Source organism: Bos mutus, chromosome 21 (assembly GCF_027580195.1).
Source record: "Bos mutus isolate GX-2022 chromosome 21, NWIPB_WYAK_1.1, whole genome shotgun sequence".
In the NCBI taxonomy this organism is placed as follows: Eukaryota; Metazoa; Chordata; class Mammalia; order Artiodactyla; family Bovidae; genus Bos; species Bos mutus.
In genome coordinates this window covers 45,373,958-45,397,509 of record NC_091637.1, presented here as the reverse complement: position 1 = coordinate 45,397,509, position 23,552 = coordinate 45,373,958, and the positions used below count along the sequence as shown (strand labels likewise).

At 37.7% G+C, this 23,552-nt stretch overlaps 1 long non-coding RNA gene and 1 pseudogene across 2 annotated transcripts in view; one reads left to right on the top strand and one right to left on the bottom strand.

Annotated features, from left to right (window-relative positions):
• Positions 1-23,552, bottom strand: part of LOC138984399 (uncharacterized) — a 355,695-nt gene that overhangs the window by 204,133 nt on the left and 128,010 nt on the right. The window lies entirely within an intron of this gene.
• On the top strand, positions 5,258-5,595 carry LOC102274549 (large ribosomal subunit protein P1 pseudogene; annotated as a pseudogene).

Sequence of the window (23,552 nt, the reverse complement as noted above, 5' to 3'; positions counted from 1 at the left end):
AATTACTAAACATTCAAACCTATGCTTACTCTTACATTCTTGGCTAACGAAAAATGTTTTGTCACCATTTTAACAAAGGGAAAATGGAGATTCCCTCTGTTACGGAGAAACACGGGGTCAGCGGCAGACATGTTTGAGGAACCTCAAGTCCTAAGAAGAAAATGAACCCAAGGTGTCCCCAAGAATGATTGTTACCATTTTTAGAGGTCTTATGATATTTGAATCTTGATGCTAACTTGATATTTGAATTTAATTAATCTACTCTTTATGGTATAACAACTCTCTCTATAACCTCTATCATCAAACATAGTTATATAAAAACAAAACATACAAGGACCCAACTCTCAAAGAATTTATGGTCCAATGGAAGGAACAACATTCAAACAACTAAAGGTAAGAAATTTTGGTTATTTTTTAATTACTTAATTCAGATATTTATTTATGTGTTATAATCAGCCAGAAGTTTGTGGGGGAGTGCTTTCATGTCCTGGCCCCAAATTACTGAATAGTCTTCAGGGAATTTGGTAAAACTTAATGATAAGGAAATATTTTGAAATAAGATTGCATTAAAAACAAAAACACTCATTTCTAATTGATATCTAAAGATGGAAAGTTTAATCCCCTACAACTAGGAGACACAGAAGAAGTCCTATAGACCCATTAGACAACCACAAGAAGGATGTGAGGGCCCAGGGATGAACACCAGTTGAGAATTAATCTGTGAAGCTTAGCATTTCTTCCGATAAGGAAAAGGAGCTTGATCACTGCCAACTTACTGATAAAATGGCAAATTTTACTATAACTGAAATCCTGCTAAATAAAGTTAACTTTGAGAGCTCCACCAACCAATAGAATCATACAACTGGAATCAAAGAAATTAAAATGCACATGTATATAGGTGCTTTTGCTCTGCAAAATGCTGTCTGTTTTCCAGAAGTATCAGTAGCACCCAAGAGCTTGTCAGAAATATATAGTCTTGGGCTCTGCCCAAGACATACTGAATTAGAATTGCATTTTAATAAGTTCCCAGGTGATCTGTATGCACACTAAAGTGAGAGAAACAGTGATATTAAATAAACTAGGGCTCTGTAACAGTCTAGACTAGACGAGAGGGATGGGGAAGGAGGTGGGAGGGAGGCCAGGAAGGAGGGAACAGAGATATACCTAAGAGTGTATGATTCATGCTGATGTTTGATAGAAACCAACACGATATTATAAAGCAATTATCCCTCAATTAAAATTAATTAAACTTAATTATTAAAATTTCATGTCTCCACATACATTTGGAATAATACTTCTAAGAATATGCAGAGATATATAATCCCCAAACATGTATACTTCACTTCAATATAGCATTTTGCTTTCTGACATTTCCCATCTATTATGAAACAGATGAGAACTCCCTACACAAATAAGCAATATGATTCGATTAAATTTTAGCATTTCTAAAAACAGATGGCAAAATAGTTTAATCCATGCAAATAGGTTCAAACAAAAGCAAGAAGATGATAAACAAAAATGGGGGAGTGTATGTCTAGGTAGACACAGAGATTTATGATCTCAAATTTTGTGTATATATCGATAAATGTCAGTTTTTTCTTTTCAGGGGTTTTCTTTCATTACTAAGGGTACAAAAATTCCCACAGATGTACAAATTAATAAATCTTAAGTTTTCAAAATTTCATAGGAATTTGTAGGTGATGGCTGAAACAGATGAAAGTTGATTTTCAAAAGTTAAAGTCTTGAAGAAGCTCTCCCTGTTGCAGTCAAGTAGTCAGACAAGAGGATGAAAAGGAGAATGGAAGAGAAATTTTTCTAAGGTTCTTATTCTTCAGAGAAGGGAGTGAAAGGAGCAGAGAATGGCCAGAAGTGTTGGAAGCCGCTGGCCATCAATATCCAATCCCTTTCATCATAACTCTAAACAACATATTATAAAACTGTAGAGCAGATATTTCTGTGGAGCCTTTTTACAGCTTGCTCCCACTGCCACATTACCAACTGAGCTACTCTTGCTAATGTGACGTATTTTTTAATTAGAGCCAATTTTTGTAGGATGAGCGATACCTTTCTGACGATCCCATTCCTGCTGTTTCTGAGCCTCTTTGCCTTGAGGACTCTTCTGCACCAGTGAGCCTAAAGCTAGTCTTGCTTCTCACAGAAGAAGAGTGTTACATTTCAATACTACAGACTACTTCAAAATCATGTTTTCATTTCCCAGAAAGAGTATTTTAAAATGCATTACACTTCAGGGGATGCATCCTGCCTGAGTCCAGGACCATGGAGCCCTGAACAAGCCCTGGAAAGGACTCACTTTTCTCCTTTTGCTGAAAGATAAAGGCGGGTCAAGAGGTGGGTCCCAGGGCTTTCCCGGAGCCCCATTTTGCAGGTAGGTCATAACTGGTTTTCTCCCCGGCTCATGCCAGCGGTAATTGCAGAGAAAGGCTAACCCCCATCATGATTTCACAGTCAGTGAGAGCAGAACCAGAGGACAGCTGCTCTGAGAACCCTCTCTGCACAACTTCTGAAAGAAACCCCCAAATTTTACCTCCTTTCCCCACCCCCTGCACCTCTGCCCCAGAGAATTTCTACCTTCGAGAACTGGCTCTACAAAGAATTAAGCATACACTTTTAAATAATAACAGAAAAGTGAAATATAACACTTCCATTCTGAAGAGTCTATAGTACTTTCAAATCTTCTTTTTCAATTACCCATAGAGATGTTTTAATTTAACATTGGGTGGCAGGCAATTCTGAAAGAAGAAGTGGTAAGTAGACAGATCTACATTCAAGATTGAAGAAGTAGTGACTTCAGATTCCCTAGGCTCTTAAGCTTGTTCTGTAGCATTTTATTTTAGATTCAGGCTTCGCTATTAGTTTAAGAAGAGAGAAATTTATGAAGTACACAGTAGGCAAGGATTAATCAATTTTAAGAAAAGGATTTTTCACAGGTTTCTTTAGTACATAAAAACCTTATTTTGGCTTACAAAATTATTGAGCATAAAGTAGACAAAGAGTATAATCTCTCATTACTAGCGACACCTAAACTAAACCGAGTCTAACAAAGGTTATTAAGAGCTATTTTTTACTTTCAGGTATTTGGTTCAGTTCAGTTCAGTTGCTCAGTCACGTCCGACTCTTTGCGACCCCATGAATCGCAAGACACCCAGCCTCCCTGTCCATCACAAACTCCTGGAGTTCACTCAGACTCACGTCCATCAAGTCATTGATGCCATCCAGCCATCTCATCCTCTGTCGTCCCCTTCTCCTCCTGCCCCCAATCCCTCCCAGCATCAGAGTCTTTTCCAATGAGTCAACTCTTCGCATGAGGTGGCCAAAGTACTGGAGTTTCGGCTTCAGCATCATTCCCTCCAAAGAAATCCCAGGGCTGATCTCCTTCAGAATGGACTGGTTGAATCTCCTTGCAGTCCAAGGGACTCTCAAGAGTCTTCTCCAACACCACAGTTCAAAAGCATCAATTCTAGTAAACAACTATTAAGCAGTTATTATGTCAGTGTTCCGCACAGGATAAACCAAACCTAGTAAAATATACATCGTGCCTTTGAAGCTTCCGCAGGGCCACAGATGTCCAGCATCGCAGCCCACTAGATGTGGATTCTCAGGGCAGAGCTCCTGTTTGCAGCCTCACCTGCATTGCGTCTACTTCAGGTGGTTTTGAGGGAGCAGCCAAACATCGTGACTCCCTTTCCTGCACCCTCTTCTTCCACTCTCATGCCTCCCTATCGAAACTACAAGTTACCGGTTGGGACACCAAGAAAATGCCCGGAAGTCCTTTGTGAGAGGAAAGTAATCATTTTAGTACCAGTTCTCTGCACCTCCACTGCCTACCATCTGTTTACTTTATTTGGAAGTTTAAAAAGGAGAAAAGATCACAAAACTCCCAGATGTATTATTCACTGGCATCTACTGTAACCAACTGAGGGTGCTGTTAGAACTAAGCAGGTATCCAGAAAGTTGGAAAACTAAATTCTCAGTTTGGGTGGTTATCCTTTCATTTGTTCATGATAGCACACCCTGCCCTAAACTGAGAAACCACGGTGAAGACCACAACGTACTGAAAGAACTATTCCTGAAGTCGGGAAATCTACATACAGTGTTCAAATGGAAAAAGTAGACACCCAAAATACCTATTCATTTTTCCAAATAAATTAATAACCATTGTAAGCTTTAAAATGAGTGAGAGGCAATATTTGTTGAACAATTATTAAGCATCAAACACTGGGTTGAGTACTTCACAAACCCTTTAGTTTTCATAGAAATCCTCTGAGGAAGGTACTAATATTATCACCTCCATTTTACAGATGAGAAACCCCAGGGATGGAAAGGTTAATTAACTCACCAGATACACAGCCAGAGACTGATTTGTAGAGCTAGGATTTTTTTTTTTTTTTTTTAGCTCAACCACTAAGCCATACTGCCATATCACGAAAGAATGTTTCTATGAAACCTCACAAAGTTTGAGATTTGAAATCACCTGCAGAAAAGATTGTGGAAGCTGCTCTCACAGAATATTTGAGCAGATGAGAAAAGTAAAAAACGAATCCCTAACACTTCTTGTGCATTTACATATTCTAGGCACTATGATAAACCCCTCATGTGCATTATCTCATTTAATTCTCACAACCCTATAAGAAAAGGTTGCTATTATTATTCCAACACCCATTTAACTAGTGAAGAAATTGAGGTATAAAAAAAGATCACGTGGTGGCCCAAAATGACAGGATAGATTTGAACTCAACTTTGACTCCAGAGCTAGAGGTTTCACCATTTTGCTAAATTATACCTTTTAGACAAATCATGCATGGGTAGGGTGGAATTGAACTTGAAACTATCTCAAACACTTAGGAGTTTACAATTTAAAAAGTACCTATTATTTATTATTTTTAAATTACTAATAATCATGTGGTGTTTGTTCAGATTTTTCATGAGAAGATTAATAATCAAAGAACTTTTAAAAATATACCTACACAAGCAATCTAAAGCATCCATTTATCTTTCCCTTAACTTTAAAATCACCAGGTTAATGCCTTTGGAGAAGCCTCTTGTAACATATAAATATTTAAAGATACATCTTTAAAACAAGGAAGTTGTTTAACCTAAAGCTCTAACTCTAATAAGAATTCACTACCTCTTTGTTTTTTCCTCCACTGCCACTAAGGTGCTCAGTCCTTCCAAAGAAGCTAAGGCCGTTTTGGGGTGAGACCCTCACTTTATCTGGAGACTAGCACTCACCGGCATCATGGCCTCTGTCTCAGAGCAAGCCTGAATCTAATCGGCCCTCATTCTGCAGGACGATGAGGTGATGGTCATGGAGGATAAGATCAATGTCCTCATTAAAGCAGCCTGTGTAAATGTTGATGGCCAGGCTTGTTTGCAAAGGCTTTGGCCAGTGTGAACACTGGGAGCCTCAACTGCAATGTGGGGGCTGGTGGACCTGCCCCAGCAGGAGGTCCTGCCCCATCCACCACTGCTGCCCAAGCTGAGGAGAAGAAAGTAGAAGCATAGAAAGCAGAATCTAAAGAGTCTGATGATGACATGGGCTTTGGTCTTTTGGTCTTTTTGACCAAACTTCTTTAGTAACACATTCAATAAAAGCTGAGCTCTTTAAAAATAAAAAATAATTCACTACCAATTTGTAGCCCTAACTTGCACATCTGGTTAAGCCATGGAATCAGGGGTATTGGAACATACCAGAGGGATTTATGAACTTAAGGTGCTCCAAGAACTTAAGTTTCAAAGCAAGGCGGTCTAAAAAGAATGTCACGTTTTTGGTAGGTAATGTCCTTTCTTCATGTGAGTTTAGTCAAAACAACACAAGCATTACTTTTAAAATAATAATATATAACGATGAGAAAATTCTCACGGAAGCATCAAAATACTGAGTGGGTAGAACAGACTCTTACTTCCCTTGAGTGGCTAGAACAGTCTCTCATGTGAGTATCTAAACACCTATTTAGATCATTCAAATGCCATACACATCAAAACACTCCATCTTAACACTTCCTTTGAAGTCACGACAATCAGTTTTTTATTAGTGTCATTATTTAGCATTTCTATAGCACTTCACTTTTGACAGGTGCTTTATAATTATTTCTGCTCTTGGTTAACTCCTACTTATTCATTAGCATGCAGTTACTTTCCCAATAAAAAATATATAAGTTCCTTGACAAAACTGAATCTAACCAAAACCAAGAAGTTTTTATGTCAGAATTTCAGACAAACATGTACCCTCAGGACAAATAAAGCAAACAGATAGATAATAGATGGGTATAGATGGATGATAGACAAACATATATAGTAACATATAAGAAAATAACTCCAAGGACCAGTAACATTTTTGTCTTGGTTCAAAGGCAGCTTGGTAATGTCAGTCACATCCCTGTTGCCAATGACAGAATGAATAAAAGAGAGACCGGTGGTCACATATGAACTAAAATTGTTGAAAGAGTAAATGAATATGGCAGAGACTGCTAGTTATTAGCCAGCATCCATTCTCTTTTTCTTCCTTTAAGTAACAGAATCTCCAGCCACCCATCTAGACAGTACATTTCCCAGACTCCCTTACAGCTAGAAGTAGCAACATAACTAAGTTCAGGCCAATAAGATGTGAAAAGTAACATGTACAGCTTCTGAGTCACCTCCTTAATCATAAAGCTTCTTGCCATGGACCACAATTAATCTAATTAGCACCTGTCCTCATACATAGTTTCAAACTTTCTTGTCCTGAGAACTTCTAAGATCAACTCAGCAAGTATCAAATATACAAATACGCAACACTGTATTGTTAACTACAGTAACCATGCTATATATGGCATCCCTGTGACTTCCTTATATTGTAACTGAAAGCTTGTACCTTTTGACCACCTTCACCCATTTTGTCCACCCCCCACCCCCTGCCTCTGGTAACCACCAATCTGTCCTCTGTATTTATAAGCTTAGTTTTTCATTTTGATTCCACATATAAGATCATATGGTATATGTCCTTTTCTGTTTGACTTATTTCACTTAGCATAATATCCTCAAGGTTCACTCATCTTATTGCAAATGGTACGATTTCATGCCTTTTATGACTGAATAATATTGCACTGCATATATATTCCTCATTTTCTTTATCCAATCATTCATCAGTGGACACTCAGGTTGTTTCCCTTAGGTTCCCTTAGGTTGGACACTTAGACTGGCTACTGTAAGTAGTGATTCAGTGAACATTGGAGGGGTGGGCAGTGTACAAATCTTCTCAAGTTAGTGTTTTTGTTCCTTTGGGTAAAGACTCAAAAGTGGAATTTCTGGATCATACGGTAGCTCTATTTTTAATTTTTTGAAGCCCATCTATACTGTTTTCCATAGTGCGGCACCAGAGGATGAGATGGTTGGATGGCATCATTGACTCAATGGACATGAGTATGAGTAAACTCTGGGAGTTGGTGATGGACAGGGAGGCCTGGCGTGCTGCAATTCACGGGGTCGCAAAGAGTCGGACATGAATGAGCAACCACTGAACTGATTCTAACAGATGTGAGGGGATATCTCATTGTGGTTTTGATTTTCATTTCCCTAGTGATTATTGATGTTAAGATCTTTTCATGTACGTATTGGCCATCTGTATGTCTTCCTTGAGAAAATGTCTATTCAGATCGTTTGCCCATTTTTAATCAAATTGTTTGGGTTTTTGACTATTGAGTTGTGTGAGTTCTTCATTTTTAACATTTAATATTTTTAATGTTAACCCCTTATCAGATATATTATTTGAAGATATTTTCTCCCATTCATAAAACTGTCTTTTCATATTGCTGATAGTTTTCTTTGCTGTGCTGAAACTTCTTAGTTTGACATAGTCCCATTTGTTTATTTTTGCTTTGGGAGTCAAAAAATTATCATCAAGATCAATGTCAAGGAGCTTACCTACTATGTTTTCTCCCAGGAGATTTATGGTTTCAGTTCTTACATCCAATTCTTCAACCTATTTTGAGTTAATTTTTGTGTATGATGTAAAGATATGGGTCCAGTTTCATTTTTTTGCATGTGGCTATCCAGTTTCTTCAAAATCACTTATCGAAGAGACTATCCTTTCCCAATTGTATATTCTTGATTCCTTTGCTGTAAAATATTTGACTGTAGATACATAGGTTTATATGAGAGCTCTCTGTTCTGTTATCTATGTGTCTGATTTTATGCCAATACCATACTATTTTGATTTCCATAGCTTTGTAATATAGTTAAAAATCAGGGAGCATGATGTCTCCAGCTTTGTTTGTCTTTCTCAAGATTGCTTTGGCTATTTGGGGCCTTTGGTGGGACCATACAAATCATGGGATCAGCTGTTCAATCTCTGTGACAATGCCATTGGCACAGTTATTTTGATAGGGATCGCACTGGATCTGTAGATTGCTTTTGGTAGTATATAGACATTTTAGCAATATTAACTCTTTGAACTGATGAATACAGAATATCTTTCTATTTATTTGTATCTTCCTCAATTTTAAAACTAATGTCTTAAAATTTTCAGTGTAAACTCTCACAAATTTCAAATAAGTTAAAAATTCCCTACAAAAGTTGAGAAACACAAAAAGCATAAAACCACTGCATCAATATCAAAGATTTCTTATGATACTAATTCTCAGAAGGCCAGAATATGTCTTTTTTTATCCTCTTCTTTCTTTTGTACCTTAATGCTAATATAGAGATAAGCTCCAATATCTTGGAACCATCTAAGAATTAAAAACAAATGCCTACTACAGAATTTATTGCTATTATCTTTATCCCAATGACCCTCAAGTTCTGTCATTGACTGGTTCTGAGAAATGCAAGCATATTTTTAATTATTAGACCTGTTTAGAGCCTGTGAAAATTTAGATCCACAGACATTAACTCTTTTTAGAGTAGGATTAACACTTAATTCAGCATCTCATCTATGCCTGGCTCTGTGTTAATTACTTCTACACAATATTACCCATTTAAAGTAGACATCATTACCTCCTCTTAAAAGAAGAGGGAACTAATACAAAGATTAAGTGATCTGCCCAAGATAACATGGCTGGTGAACAATAGAGTTAAGATTAGAATCCAGGCTTCCTGACTCACCAGGTAGTCTTCTTTCTGAGAGCTCTACTTTATTGCATCATCAAGTTCTGATACATTTTTACATTTCAAAGTTTGTACTCCCCAAAACGGGGGGAAAAAACCTACCAGCATAATAACTGCTAAGTATTGATGGATAGGAGAATGAAAAGGTAATCCTAGTCAGAATATAAGGATCAGGAAGGACCGTCAGTAAACATATGACAGCAATTCTTCCCTGAATAAAAACTGGGAAACTTTCCAAGATGAAAATGAGCAATTGTCACCACTATTAACATGGATATTTTTACTCACTTTTGAAAGTTATCATCTAATTCAACACAATTCTTCACCATAGGTCTAATTAGAATCTGTTTGGATTCAAAGGTGCTAATGAAAGTGAATATATCAAGGTCAGGAATTGTCCAGCTATTCAAGACTCTAGGAGGTTGAATTAATAGTACATCTTTTTTTCCATAAAACTTAACATTTACTTAATGAGATATCCTATATGCTCAGTTGTAGACATTTTGATCAGAATAAGTCTGAGTAGGAAGAACAGTGCTTTGAATCTCCACTTTGATGTTTTTTGTTGTTGTTGTTCATCATTATTTGTTATTTAATTAGCTCTAATTAAAGCTAAAGAAGGAAGATGAAATGAGTTATCCATACAATTCTTAGTCCTCATAAATTGAACATAAGAGTACCTAGGAATCTTGGCTGCCAAGAATATATAAATTTGGTTTCACATCTCAGAAATTAAACTTCCCACTTTTCAGACAGAGAAGCTCTTTGTGAGACCATGGGAAAGCCTTTGTAAGATGAAATTAGGATTGGAGATGGAGATATTAAAATTTATGATTCTAAGAAAGTGTTGTGACATGGTTTATGGCAATGACTCTCATTCCCAAAAAAAAAAAAAGTCTGATTCTAATCGAGAAGTAACCCCATCCTCTTCACCTACTGTGGGCAATTTTACTTTTCACAAAAGAAGGTTCTCAGAGCTGCGGGCAATTTTACTTTTCACAAAAGAAGGTTCTCAGAGTTTTAAACAAACTCATGAGAGTTCCAAATAGTAGGTTACAAAATGCTATTTTACAGGCCTGCCTCCAACTTTGCACTAAATAAGGGTGGGGCCAGGAGGTAAATACAGGAAACCAGCTGGGTTGCATAGAAAGTCCTAAGTGGGAGGCGCTTCGTTTGATGAACCCAGTGAGCACAGATAGTCCCCTCCCATTCATGGTTTCTAGAGCACACCCTTGATTCTCAGTGCTTCTGATGAAGTTTCTGCTTCAATGGGACAACGGCTTTCTATCAAAGAGTGTCATAATACCCTATCAAAGAGTGTCATAACACAGAACTTTTCTAATTGGTGTGGAGAGCTCTGCAAGAGCATATTAGTTGTAAGCCATAGCATCACCTCTCTTTAGGGAGAGGGAACAAAATTTAAATACACAGGGAGACAGAGAGATAATTAACTGCCTTCTTGGCAACCCACCACTCTACTGCCAATGGGATCACTGTGACAAGTTATGAAATTAGAGTCAAAATATTTAACCCAGTCACTAACTCAAGTGGTAGACCCAATTTTAGGCACCCCACAGTTAGGGTACCGATAAAGAAAAAGTCTTCTCTTCATTTTCTGCAGTAGAACGTTTAACTGTTGGCATCTATGGGTGTTCTGTTTCCTCTAATCAGGATATACTTGACTGTCAAGTACACGCATGTATTTCTACCAATGTAAGGAATAAATGACAAATACAGGGAACTATAATAATCTGGATAGTTTCAGGAAAACAAAGGAACTAGACTAAGAATAAAAAACGATTAATACTGGAAGTCTTTCAGAATAATCTGAGAGAAACAGCCTATCAATAGAGTATGCTGCTGCTGCTGCTGCTAAGTCGCTTCAGTCATGTCCGACTCTGTGCTACCCCATAGACGGCAGCCCACCAGGCTCCCCCATCCCTGGGATTCTCCAGGCAAGAACACTGGAGTGGGTTGCCATTTCCTTCTCCAACGCATGAAAGTGACAAGTGAAAGTGAAGTCGCTCAGTCGTGTCCGACTCTTAGCGACCCCATGGACTGCAGCCCACCAGGCTCCTCCGTCCATGGCAGTTTCCAGGCAAGAGTACTGGAGGTGGTTGCCAGTGCCTTCTCTGATCAATAGTGTATAAAAGGGTGAATTAACCCATGTGCCCCCAAGAAAGGCTGATTATACCAACTTACTTCATAGTTCCCAGAAGATGAGATCTCTCCCCTAATGCAGACTAATGATGCAAATTGTAAAACCAGGGCAGGAAATTCTGTGGCCCAAGAGTCAAGGATCAGGTTAGAGAACAGAGTAAGCTCCAGGGAATGAGCTGGCAGTAGGAAAGGGGAGGAAAGAAGTAAGAAGATGAGACTAAATTGACTATGTGGGCCCCATGTGCTCACTGAGTCAAGATCTGACAGAACTTGGTTACAGGCTTTTTAAGAGACGAGGGCTCCTTAGTGGGAATATACTAAAGGCATTTCCTGCTATGTCTTTTATATTCACACAAATAAAATGCACTCATTTTAAATATGCAATTTGATAAGCTTAGACAAATGTATATACCCCCACAGTCATCACCACATTCATGATATAGACTATCCTCATTATCCCAAAAAGTTTCCTTTGTAGTCTCATCCCAAGCCCCCAGACAATTACTGATCTCATTTCTGTCACTGTGAAGTATTGTCTGTTTGGGAATTTCATATAAATGGAGTCCTACATTATATACTCTTTTTGTCTGACTTCTTTGGTTAAGCCAATGCTTTTTGTATTCATGCGTGCATGCTAAGTTGCTTCAGTCATGTCCAGCTCTGTGCGACCCTATGCACTATAGCCTGCCAGGCTCCTCTGTCTGTGGGCTTTTTCAGGCAAGAATACAGGAGTGGGTTGTCATGCCCTCCTCCAGGGGATCTTCCTGACCCAGGACTCAAACCCACGTCCTAAGTCTTCTGCCTTGGAGGCGGGTTTTCACCACTAATGCCATCCATCCCACTTGTAGTGGTGGTTCATTGCTCTGTACGGCTGAGTAGAATTTCACTGAATGAATAACACAATTTATTTATCCACTGACCTGTTGATGGACAGTTGAATGGTTTCCAGGTTATGGTATTATAAATAAAGCTGCTATAAATGTTCATGTACAAGTCTTTGTGTGCATATATGCTTTCATTTCTCTGGGGTAAATATCTAAGAGCGCACTTCTGAATCATACAGCAAAGTGAATGCTTAACTTACAAGAAATTTTCAAAGAGCCTGTACCATTTTGTAGTCCCTTCAACAACATATGAGAGCTCCAGTTACTTCACGTCATTATCAGGCCTCAATATTCTCAATCGTTAATCTTAGCCATTCTAGTGTGTGTGCAGTGATACCTCAGAGTGGTTTTAATTTGCATTTTCCTGAATGATGTTAAACTTTTTATGTGCTTATTATCTATTCATATACCTTCTTCTATGAAATGTCTATTCAAATCTTGTGCTTATGTTTAAGTTGGGTTGATTCCTGCTACATTGACTTCAACTTTCTACTAAGGATCACAGCATTTTTGATCAATTTGATTTAGAGTGAATAATTTGAAGCCTTCCACTGGCACTGATAGGCTCAAAATTATCAGCCAGGGTTCAAGTGAAAGGGTCAACAGCACATGGAATGCATAAATCAGATATCATTCTTGTGTTTAAAATCTGCAAATGGCTTCCTTTGGGAATTAGAGTAAAATCAAAACTCTTTATTCTGGTCCCCAAAGCATCATAAGATATGACCTCTGTGTCCTCTCCAACCTTACCTCTTGCCACTCTCCCCTCACAGTGCTTCTGACATTTCACTCTTCTTTCTGTTCCTCAAACATGCCATATCTGTTCTCATCTCTGTACCCTCTGCCTGGAGCCAGGTGTGTTGTGTTTTTCTAATCATTCAAGTTTTTACTTCAATGTCAAGAGTCCCCTGCCTAATCCTGATAAACAGCACCCCTCAATCCTTATCTAGCACTTATCACTATCTGACATTATTTTACATTTTTAATTGCCTGTTTCTCGCCCACCAGGATCCACGCTTCAAGAATCCAGAACTTTGTCTTGGTCACTGATGCTTCCATAGGATGTGTAAGCAATGCCAGGAACATAGTACCAACTCAATAACTGTCTTTTGGAAGGAAGACAGGGAGGCAGAGAAGGGGTGAGGAGAGAAGAGAAATGAAAGCATAAATCCAAAGAGTTGTACACAAACATTCATAAGCAGGTTTTCAGAAAAGTGAAAGATAAGCCACTCCCTGCCCCCATCCAGACTCACTCTATATGCAAAGCCTCAAGGCTTGGCACAAAGGCTTTCTCTCCTCCCCTTCAACTGTTCCTCCCATGAAAAGTCCCCAGCCTCTAGAATCAGAGTGGCCTTTTGCTAGAGCCATGGAGGGCCATCATTGGAGAATGCACCAGATGTATTCAATTTGGAGATATCACCACCTCCCAAGTCCCCAAGTCATAAGCAAGGGTGGCTTGATTTGTGACATGGGGTGGGTAAGAGAAAGGGGGTAGCTTGGGGGTAGCTCTGGGCCAGAGAGGGAAAAAGGACATTTTACATCTATTCCTTCATAGATAGGGCTTTCCTGATAGCTCAGTTGATAAAGAATCCACCTGCAATACAGGAGACCCAGTTTGATTCCTGGATCGGGAAGATTAGCTGGAGAAGGGATAGGCTGCCCACTCCAATATTCTTGGGCTTCCCTTGTGGCTAAGCTGGTAAAGAATCCACCTGCAATGTGGGAGACCTGGGTTCGATCCCTGGGTTGGGAAGATCCCCTAGAGAAGGAAAAGGCTACCCACTTCAGTATTCTGGCCTGGAGAATTCCCTGGACTGTATAGTCCATTGGGTCACAAAAGAATCAGACGCGACTGAGTGACTTTCACTTTCATATATAATCCATCTATTTTTGGATGGCCTCAAGTTTCTGGAGCATTCCCCCCTTCCTCATCATGGCCTCAAAACTTTCAGTTTTCATTATGTTTTTATCCTTTTCTCTGAGCCTGTTCAGGGGCAAAAAGCTTCACCTTGCTTTCCTGGTCACATTCCCATTTGCCACTTCTAAATATCACTTGTGTTCCTTCTGGTTTGTAATCTGTTTACTTTATCCTTTATAACAGACTTTAAACTCAGTTTTTTATTCAAATTGGAAATTCAGTGTAAGAAGAGGTTTTCTTTTTCTCTTTTCCTTCTAGTTTTCAAATCTTTTGCTTCTGGTCACTTAAAAAATGATAGTAGATGGATGGATGAGAGGATGGATGGATGGATGGATAGGTAGACAGATATAATATTATCCTTATAATATTTGTGTCCTTGCAGTTTGGGAGCATCTTTCAAGGAGCCCATGGCTGATGACTACGCAGAACTACTCCCATACTTACAACTTGTTGTATTTCCAGTGGAATCTATGAGGCTCCTATTCTCTGCCCACATGTCAACTAATAAACAAAGTCTCTCCCCACTTCTAATTAGAATACCCTTTATAGAGCCATAGACTTTCTCCTTATGTTTTAGTTCAGTTCAGTCACTCAGTCATGTCCGACTCTTTGCAACCCCATGAACTGCAGCACGCCAGGCCTCCCTGTCCATCAGCAACTCCCAGAGTCCACCCAAACCCATGTCCATCGAGTCAGTGATGCCATCCAACCATTTCATCCTCTGTTGTCCCCTTCTCCTCCTGCCCTCAATGTTTCCAACAAACAAAAAAAAAAATTAAAAACTATTCCCAGTGTTTGAGCCAATGATATGTATATATAAGACTTTCTAAAATAAATGAACCCCCTTTTCCTTTCAGATTCCCTCTACAGCATTCATTTGAGCATTCAATCATTCATTTCATAAGTAGGTAGTTGAAACCTATCACATGCTAGACGCTGGGTATAAGGTAAGAGTTGGGGAGGGAGCTAACATATACAAAATACACTTAAAAGTATACAATTACCACTTTTAAAGTCTTGAGTTCTTAATGAAGTACTAAATAATTATACATTGTATGTTGTATTAATCAGGATTCTCCAGAGAAATAGAACCAATATAATGTGCCTATGGAGAGAGATTTATTTTAAGGAATTGGCTCGCATGATTGTGAAGGCTTCCAAGTCTAATATTCTACGGGAAGGGACAACAGGTTAGAGACCCAGGAAAGAGTTGCAATTTGAGTTCAAAGGCCTTCTGTCGACAGAATTCCCTTTCTCCTGGACAAGTCAGCCTTTTTTCAGTTACAGCCTTCAACAGATTGGATGAGGACCACCACATTATGGAGAGTAAATCTTGAATCAAAGCCTACCGATTTATGTTAATCTTATCTAAAAAATACCTTCACAGAAACATCTAGAATAATGTTTGACCAAATATCTGGTACTGTGGCCTAGTCAGGTGAACACATAAGATTTACCATCATGTATGTCAAACAATCTGAGAACAATTTAAGACAATCTGTATTAAACATGATAAACTGAAGGGCCAAATCATGGGTGATAAGAAAGAGTGCTAACATTCACTGAGCACTATTAGATGCCAGATTCTTTGCATAAACTAGTTAATATACACATTATACCTTTGGTAGATTGCATATAATGTCTGCTTTTACAGGTAAAGAAGATGAAACCCAGAGAGGTTAAGTAACTTGACCAAGGTCACTCAGCAAGTATTCTAACACAAATAAGTGTGGCAACAAAGCCCTTGGAAAGTTGAACAAAAGAGTATTATTGCACAGGGAAGGTAGTGGGAGAAAGCTTGACTGAGTAACATTAGAAGTTCTTCCCTTAGAATATACATTGGTGCAGCCATTGTGGGAAAGGGTAGGGAGGTTCCTTAAAAAACTAAAAATAGAGCTATCATATGATCCAGAAGTCCACTCTTGGGCATATATCTGGAGAAAACTCAAATAGATACATGCACCCCTATATTCATGGCAGCACTATTTACAATAGCTAAGACATGGAAACAACCCAAGTGCCCATCAGTGCATAACTGAATTAAGATGTGGTGTGTGTATGTATATATATATATATATATATATATACATACTGTGGAATATTACTTGGCCATAAAAAGAATGAAACAATGTCATTTGCAGCACATGGATGAACCTAAAGATAACCATACTAAGTAAGTCAGAGGAAAAAGAAATACTATATATTATTATATGTGGAATCTAAAATACAATACAAATGAATCTATATACAAAACAGAAAGAGACTCATAGACATAGAAAACAAACTTCTGGTTACCTAAAGAAAAAGGGAAGTGGGGAGGAAAAATTAAAAATATGGGACTAACTTAACTGATACAAACTACTGTACATAAAATAGATAAGCAACAAGGGTTCACTGTATAGCAGAGGGAATTATATTTAATATCTTGTAAAAACCTATTGTAGAAAATAACCTGAAAATCTATATATGTATAACTGAATCACTTTGCTGTATACCTGAAGCTAACACAATAATGTCAATCAACTATAATTCAATTTTTAAAAATGTTCTTTCCGCAGAGTAAGGAAACACCCTTTTTCTAACTCATGATGTTACAATCTATCATTTTTCACTGACTCTTTGTGTGTATATATCTTCCTTAGGAATAGAACTCTACATATTTATGAATAAGCATGTAACTATATGCACATGATAAATAAAAAATAAGATTTAATTACTATTCTAGAATGTTTCATTGTATGTTTTAAACAACACTCATGGACAGAGGCATTTCATTTCCTTTTGGGGGTTTGAGGAGGGAGAGAGACTAACCAAAAGTAGCAGATCTTCTTAAATAGGACAACTTTATAGCAATCAATTTTTTGATGGTACAATAATTTTATTATGAACATTTTCATGTGTATAGTTCATAATGTCCTATGGTAAACACCTAGAAGCAGGAACATTTTCTCAAAGTAGTATCTCAGTGTGATATTAATTTCTCTTTCCCTGATATTAATGAGGTTAATAGTTCTTCATATGTTTATTGGACATTTAGATATTCTTTTTATAAATTGCCAGTTCAAGTCCTTTTGGTGAATTTTTCCATTTGGCTTAGCAGTATTTTTAAATTAATTTAGCTGAGTTCCTTATGTATTTGGATGAGTTCTTTATATATTGCAAGTATCTTCTCCCACTCTCTGACTTGCTTTTTCACTCTCTTAATGTTCTTTTGCTGAACAAAAGTCCTTAATTTTAACTTAAGCATTTTTATCTGTCTTTTCATTTAGAGTTAGTGCTTTTTGAGTCCTGCTTAGAAATCCTTGCTCCCTCAAGGTCATGAAGATATTCTTCTCTATTTTCTTGTAGAAGTTTTATATATTTGCCATAGAAGGTTTTTCACACCTATATCTACAATCCATCTGAAACTGACATTTGTGTATAATGTGAAATATTTATTATAAAATAAAACACAGATGCAGAAAACCACACAAAAAATATATAGCTTAATCAACTATTATGAGTCAAAAACCATCCAGGTCATTAAATAGAACTTTACCTGCCACACCCAGAACCTCCCCACGTTCCCCTTCCAGGTCTATCAGTTCAGTCAGTTCAGTCGCTCAGTCGTGTCCGACTCTTTGCGACCCCATGAATCGCAGCACACCAGGCCTCCCTGTCCATCACCAACTCCCGGAGTTCACTCAGACTCACGTGCATTGAGTCAGTGATGCCATCCAGCCATCTCATCCTCTGCTGTCCCCTTGTCCTCCTGCCCCCAATCCCTCCCAGCATCAGAGTCTTTTCCAATGAGTCAACTCTTTGCATGAGGTGGCCAAAGTACTGGAGTTTCAGCTTTAGCATCATTCCTTCCAAAGAAATCCCAGGGCTGATCTCCTTCAGAATGGACTGGTTGGATCTCTTTGCAGTCCAAGGGATTCTCAAGAGTCCTCTCCAACACCACAGTTCAAAAGCATCAATTCTTCAGCGCTCAGCTTTCTTCACAGTCCAACTCTCACATCCATACATGACTACTGGAAAATCCATAGCCTTGACTAGACGGACCTTTGTTGGTAAAGTAATATCTCTGCTTTTCCAGGTCTATAACCCCTCCCAAATCCTGATTACTGAGTGCTTCTCATCTCTGTTTTCCTTTTCTTTTTCATTAAAAAAAAAAAAAAGTCCTTCATCTCACCTATGTCTCTTAGAGCACTGTCTGTTGGACTTATTTATCTTGTGTTCCTTCTAATTTAGTGTTTGTCTGAAGATATTTTTTCTTTTATTTCTAATTCTTTCCTTTTTAACTACCTTATTGAGGTATGATTGGCATAAAAAAAAGCTGTATAATTTGTATAACAAATATAGAGATAAGTACACATTCATTAAATAACTGCCATATTCTATGCCATCAACATATCCAGCACCTCTAAGAGTTTCCTCTTGCTCTCTTTATCATCATTATTTTGTGATAAGAACACTTAACATAAGAGCTGCACTCAACAAATTTTTAAGTATACAATACAGTATTATTTATTATAGGCAGTTCGCTTTACTGTAACTCTCCAGGACTTACTTATCTTGCTTAACTGAAATTTTGTACCTTTTGACTGAGACCATCTCATTTCCCTCTCCTTCCAGCCCCTGGCACCCCCGTTCTACTCTCTGCTTCTATGTTTAATTCTTTTAGATTCATCACATCAGTGGTGTCATGCAGTGTTTGTAATGTATCTGGTTTATTTCACTTTCCATAATGTCCTCCAGGTTCATCCATGTTGTCACGTATGGCAAGATTTCCTTCTTTTTTAAGGTTTTATTGGGCTTCCCTGGTGGCTCAGTGGTAAAGAATCTGCCTGCCAACTCAGGAGACGCAGGTTTGATCCCTGGGTTGGGAAGATCCCCTGGAGAAGGAAATGGCAACCCACTCCAGCATTCTTACCTAGGAAATCCCATGGACAGAGCTATAGTCCATGGGTCTGTAAAATAGTCAGACATGACTTAGTGACTAAACAATAACAACAAATATTTTATTGCATTAATATCACATTTGCTTTATTCACGTGTCTGTCAATGGAGATTTAGGTTGCCTCCATGTCTTGGCTATTGTGAACAGTGTTGCAAAGAGCAGCTATCTCTTTGAGATTCTAATTTCATTTTCTTTGCATGTACATCCAGATGTGGGATTTCTGGATCATATGACAGTTCTAATTCTTTCTGAGTCCTGTCACCTCATTTTTATGTTTTTCTAATTCTGATTTGTGAAGTTTTCTTTTTTTCATGTCTTTTAGCTCATACTGAAATAGGAGTTTACAGCTTTCAGCTATTGTGTTCACATGTCTTTCTGGCATGGTTTAACTGTAAGGATGATTTTTTTTTCTTGTAATTTTGTGTGGCATTCTACCTCAAAAATTTCTGTGGCTTAGTCCTCATGCAAAGTTAGTTTTCCTCAGCTTCTGTATGGAGGCATAATTCAGGGCAGCTTTTCTCACTTCATAGAGCTCCCTCTTCTGTTGCTTTCTTGAAGTGCTCAAAAACACAGCAGCTTGCTTTCTCAGATTTCCTGGGCCTGTCCCCATCTCCCACTTCTATCTTTACCTGCTGTTTCCTTCCTCTGTTATGTTACCCCTGTCCTGCTCATCATCTGGGTTGCTACCCAGGAAGAGAATCCTGGATGATCAGGTTGGCAAGTTCACAAAGGCTAGATTTTCCATCCTCTTCAGACCTGACCACTGTCCCTTTGCTCTAGCCCATTATTAAAATGGGAAAAACCCCTCCCAAAGGCGACACATTATTTTCATGGATTGCAACTTGGCCCACAAGGCTTTTCAGTGAATATCTCTCAGTGACTTTAGAAATCTCCTCTTCCCAAGTCAGTTAAATACTGCCTTGCTTCCCTTGCATTCCCATCTAAGGATTCAGGTCCCAGACAGATACAATGGCAGCTGCTAGTTTTTGCTCGGAGAAGGCAATGGCACCCCACTCCAGTACTCTTGCCTGGAAAATCCCATGGATGAAGGAGCCTGGTGGGCTGCAGTCCATGGGGTTGCTAAGAGTCGGACACTACTGAGCGACTTCACTTTCACTTCTCACTTTCATGCATTGGAGAAGGAAATGGCAACCCACTCCAGTGTTCTTGCCTGGAGAATCCCAGGGATGGGGGAGCCTGGTGGGCTGCCGTCTATGGGGTCGCACAGAGTCGAACATGACTGAAGCGACTCAGCAGCAGCAGCAGCAGTTTTTGCTACTTGCTTGTATGCTTGTATCTTAGGTTGGGATTGCCAGAAGCATCTGCTGAGATGTTTAGACAGCAAAATGCTCATTAAGAAACAACACAGATAAACAGGAATGAGAAGAAGCCGGGTTGGGCAGAAGGAGATGAAGAACTGCAGTTCAAGTTACCAACAATCTTCTTACCAACAATCCAGCAGGCTGTTGACAAATATTGCTTGTCAGAATTGTTCCACATTAGGTCAAAATGGCCACAGGTTTGTAACTCATCTCTTTTAGTCATGGGATATGGGCTACCCAGGAAAGGTGGAACTCCAGGCAATGCAACTCTCTGCAGTTGAGGCAGATTCTGAAGGAGCTGAGAGTTCCCATAGTTGGGCAGCAAATCTTTCCTTGAAGAGTGTATCTCTGTGTCTACCCTACCTAGTCACTTAGTTTTGTTGTAGTTTCTTCTATAATTTTATTTGGAATTCCAATGACTCTACAGATGAGATTAGGAGAATTTACATCTTTAAAATATAGAGTTTTCCAATTTATGAAAATTACATATGTCTCTACTTGTTTAGTCCTACAGTTTTTATAAAGTCTCATATAATAGCTTTCTATATAAAAGCCTTACATATCTTTTGTTAGATTTTTCTGCTAGGTATTTAATGTTTTGGTGATGTGATGTTTTTAAATTTTCTAATTGCTGCTATATATAAATACATACATACATATATATATATATATATTTCATATTGATCTTACACCTATTGACCTTCCTAAATTCACTCATTAACAGTGTTCCTTCAGATTCATTTGGATTTTCTGGACACATAATCATGTCATGTGCCAATAATGATTTGTTTCCTTACACATTTTCATTTGCCTTTTTTCTGTCTAGGATTTCCAGAAAATGTTGAATAAACGTGATGATAGAGGTATCACTTTCCTGGTATCGAAGGGAAAGCTTTCAGTATTTCAGCATTAAATATCATTTTACTATAAGTTTTATAAATATACATATTTTCAGATTCTAAGTTTTTTTAAATAATGAGTATTAAATTTTATCAACTGTGTGTTCTTCAACTTACAAGAAAATCATTTTTTCTCCATCATACTATTAATGTGGTGAGCTATATTGATTTTTTTAATATTAAAGCAACTTTGTAGTCATAGAATAAAAGCTGACTGTGATATAGTATCTTTTTTATAATTGTTAGATTCCATTTGCAACTATTTTGTTTATAACTTCCATCTGTGTTCACAGAAATTTGGGTTTTCTTTCTTACAATGTCTTTATCACCTTTGTGTATCAAGGTCATGTTAACCTCATAAAATATGTTGAGCTACTTTTTTTCTGTTCTCTGGAAGAATTTAAGAACAATGTTATTTCTTCTATAACAAAATTAGAGGAAGCTGAGCAATCGAGGCTTGGCGATCTCTACATGGGAAGATGTTTCTTTCAATAATTATAAAACTACCCAGATTTTCCATTTCTTGACTTATCATTTTGAGGATAAATTCACAAACCAACTGTGACTATCATCTTTCTTCTAGAGGAAAAAAATTCAAGCCAGTGCACTCTTCATCACTTTTATGCTGAATGCCGTTGAGGAATATGTAGTTGATCCTGGCTTATTTTCCAGGACTTGGTGCTCATGTTATCTATAGTTTCAATATTATTCACATTAAGTTCTTTATAATATCCTCTTTCTTATAAATTTTGTAGGATCTGCAGTGCTGTCCTCTTTCCAATTCTTGATACCAGTAATTTTATGCTTTCCCTTTTCTATGTCCTGATCAGTCTTCCTAGAAGTTTATCAGAAGAACTTATCTTCTCTAGGAACCAAATTTGGCACTTTTATTCTATTTTATGTTTGTTTTTTACTTCTTTAATTTCTAGTCTTATCATCATAGTTTCCTTCTTTCTATTTCCCTGGGGCTTAATTTTCAACAGCATCTCAATTTCCTAAAATAGATACTGGGTCATTGCTTTTTCAGCCATACAAGAATTTTAAGGCTGTTAATGTTCTACATGAATTTAGCTATATCCCACAATAAGTTGTGCTATGTCATATTTTCATTATCATTCAGTTCAAAATATTTTCTAGTTTCCATTGTACTATCTACTTTGACCCTTGGGTAATTAAGTAGTTTATTTCCAAACATTTGGACATTTTTTTCTTTCTGTTCTTGTGTAGCTTAGTCACTGAGACCTGAGAACATAATCTGTACAATAATCTGTACATAATCTGTCTTTTAAAATTTGGTGAAAAATATTTGATGGTTCAGCATCCATTAAATTTTGGCCATGTTCCATGTTACTTAAAAAAAGCATACTTTGTTGTTGATTGCAGTATTCTATATCTGTCGATGGCATCAATTGTGTTAGTTTCATTAATCATACCATTAAGATCTACACACTTATAGTTGTGTGTGTGTTTTAGTTTAATCAGTTATTGATGGATGTGTTTTGGTGTCTCTCACTATGAAAAGTTCTACATATGCCATTTTAGTTTCAACCAAATTTCACTTTGTATACTTTGTACCTAGCTTATTGCTGTTGTGTTCAACTCTTTTGCAACCCCATGGACTGTAGCTCCTCTGTCAATGAAATTTCCCAGGCAAGAATACTGGAATGGGTTGTCATTTCCTTGTCCAGGGGACCTTCTTAGATGCACACAAATTTACGATCGTGTTATCTCTAAGGTCCTTTGTCTCTTTTTTCATTTTGAAATGTCTTTTCTCATTTCTGGAAATTTTTATTGTCTCCAGGTTTTCTTTGACTGATAGCAGTGTAGCTTTCTTTTGTTTAGGGTTTGTATAGTATTTCTTGGTGCATTCTTCTCACTTTCAATTTTTCTTTGTCCTCATATTCAAGGTGTGTCTCTTCTAGCATTATATAGTTGGGTATAGTTATTTTTAAATGTAGTCTGATAACTTTCGTCTTTCGATTAGATAATTTATTCCATTGACACTGAGTATACTTACAGTTTAATTTGGACTCATATTTATCAACTATTATTTTTCTTGTTTTACTGACCATTTCTTCAACCTCTTATGCTACTATTTCTCTCCTTCATCTCTTTAATCAATAAATTATATTTTTGTTCCATTTCCCCTCTAGTAACCTGTTGACTGTATATTTCACTAATCTTTTACTTGTCATCCTCATTTATAGAATGCATTCTTGATTTCTTAGAATATAAAATAATTCCTTTATCACTTTCCAGACAATGTTAAGTCCTTAGAATACTTTTACTCTATTTGCTTCAGCACCACCTTTTAAATTAATTTTA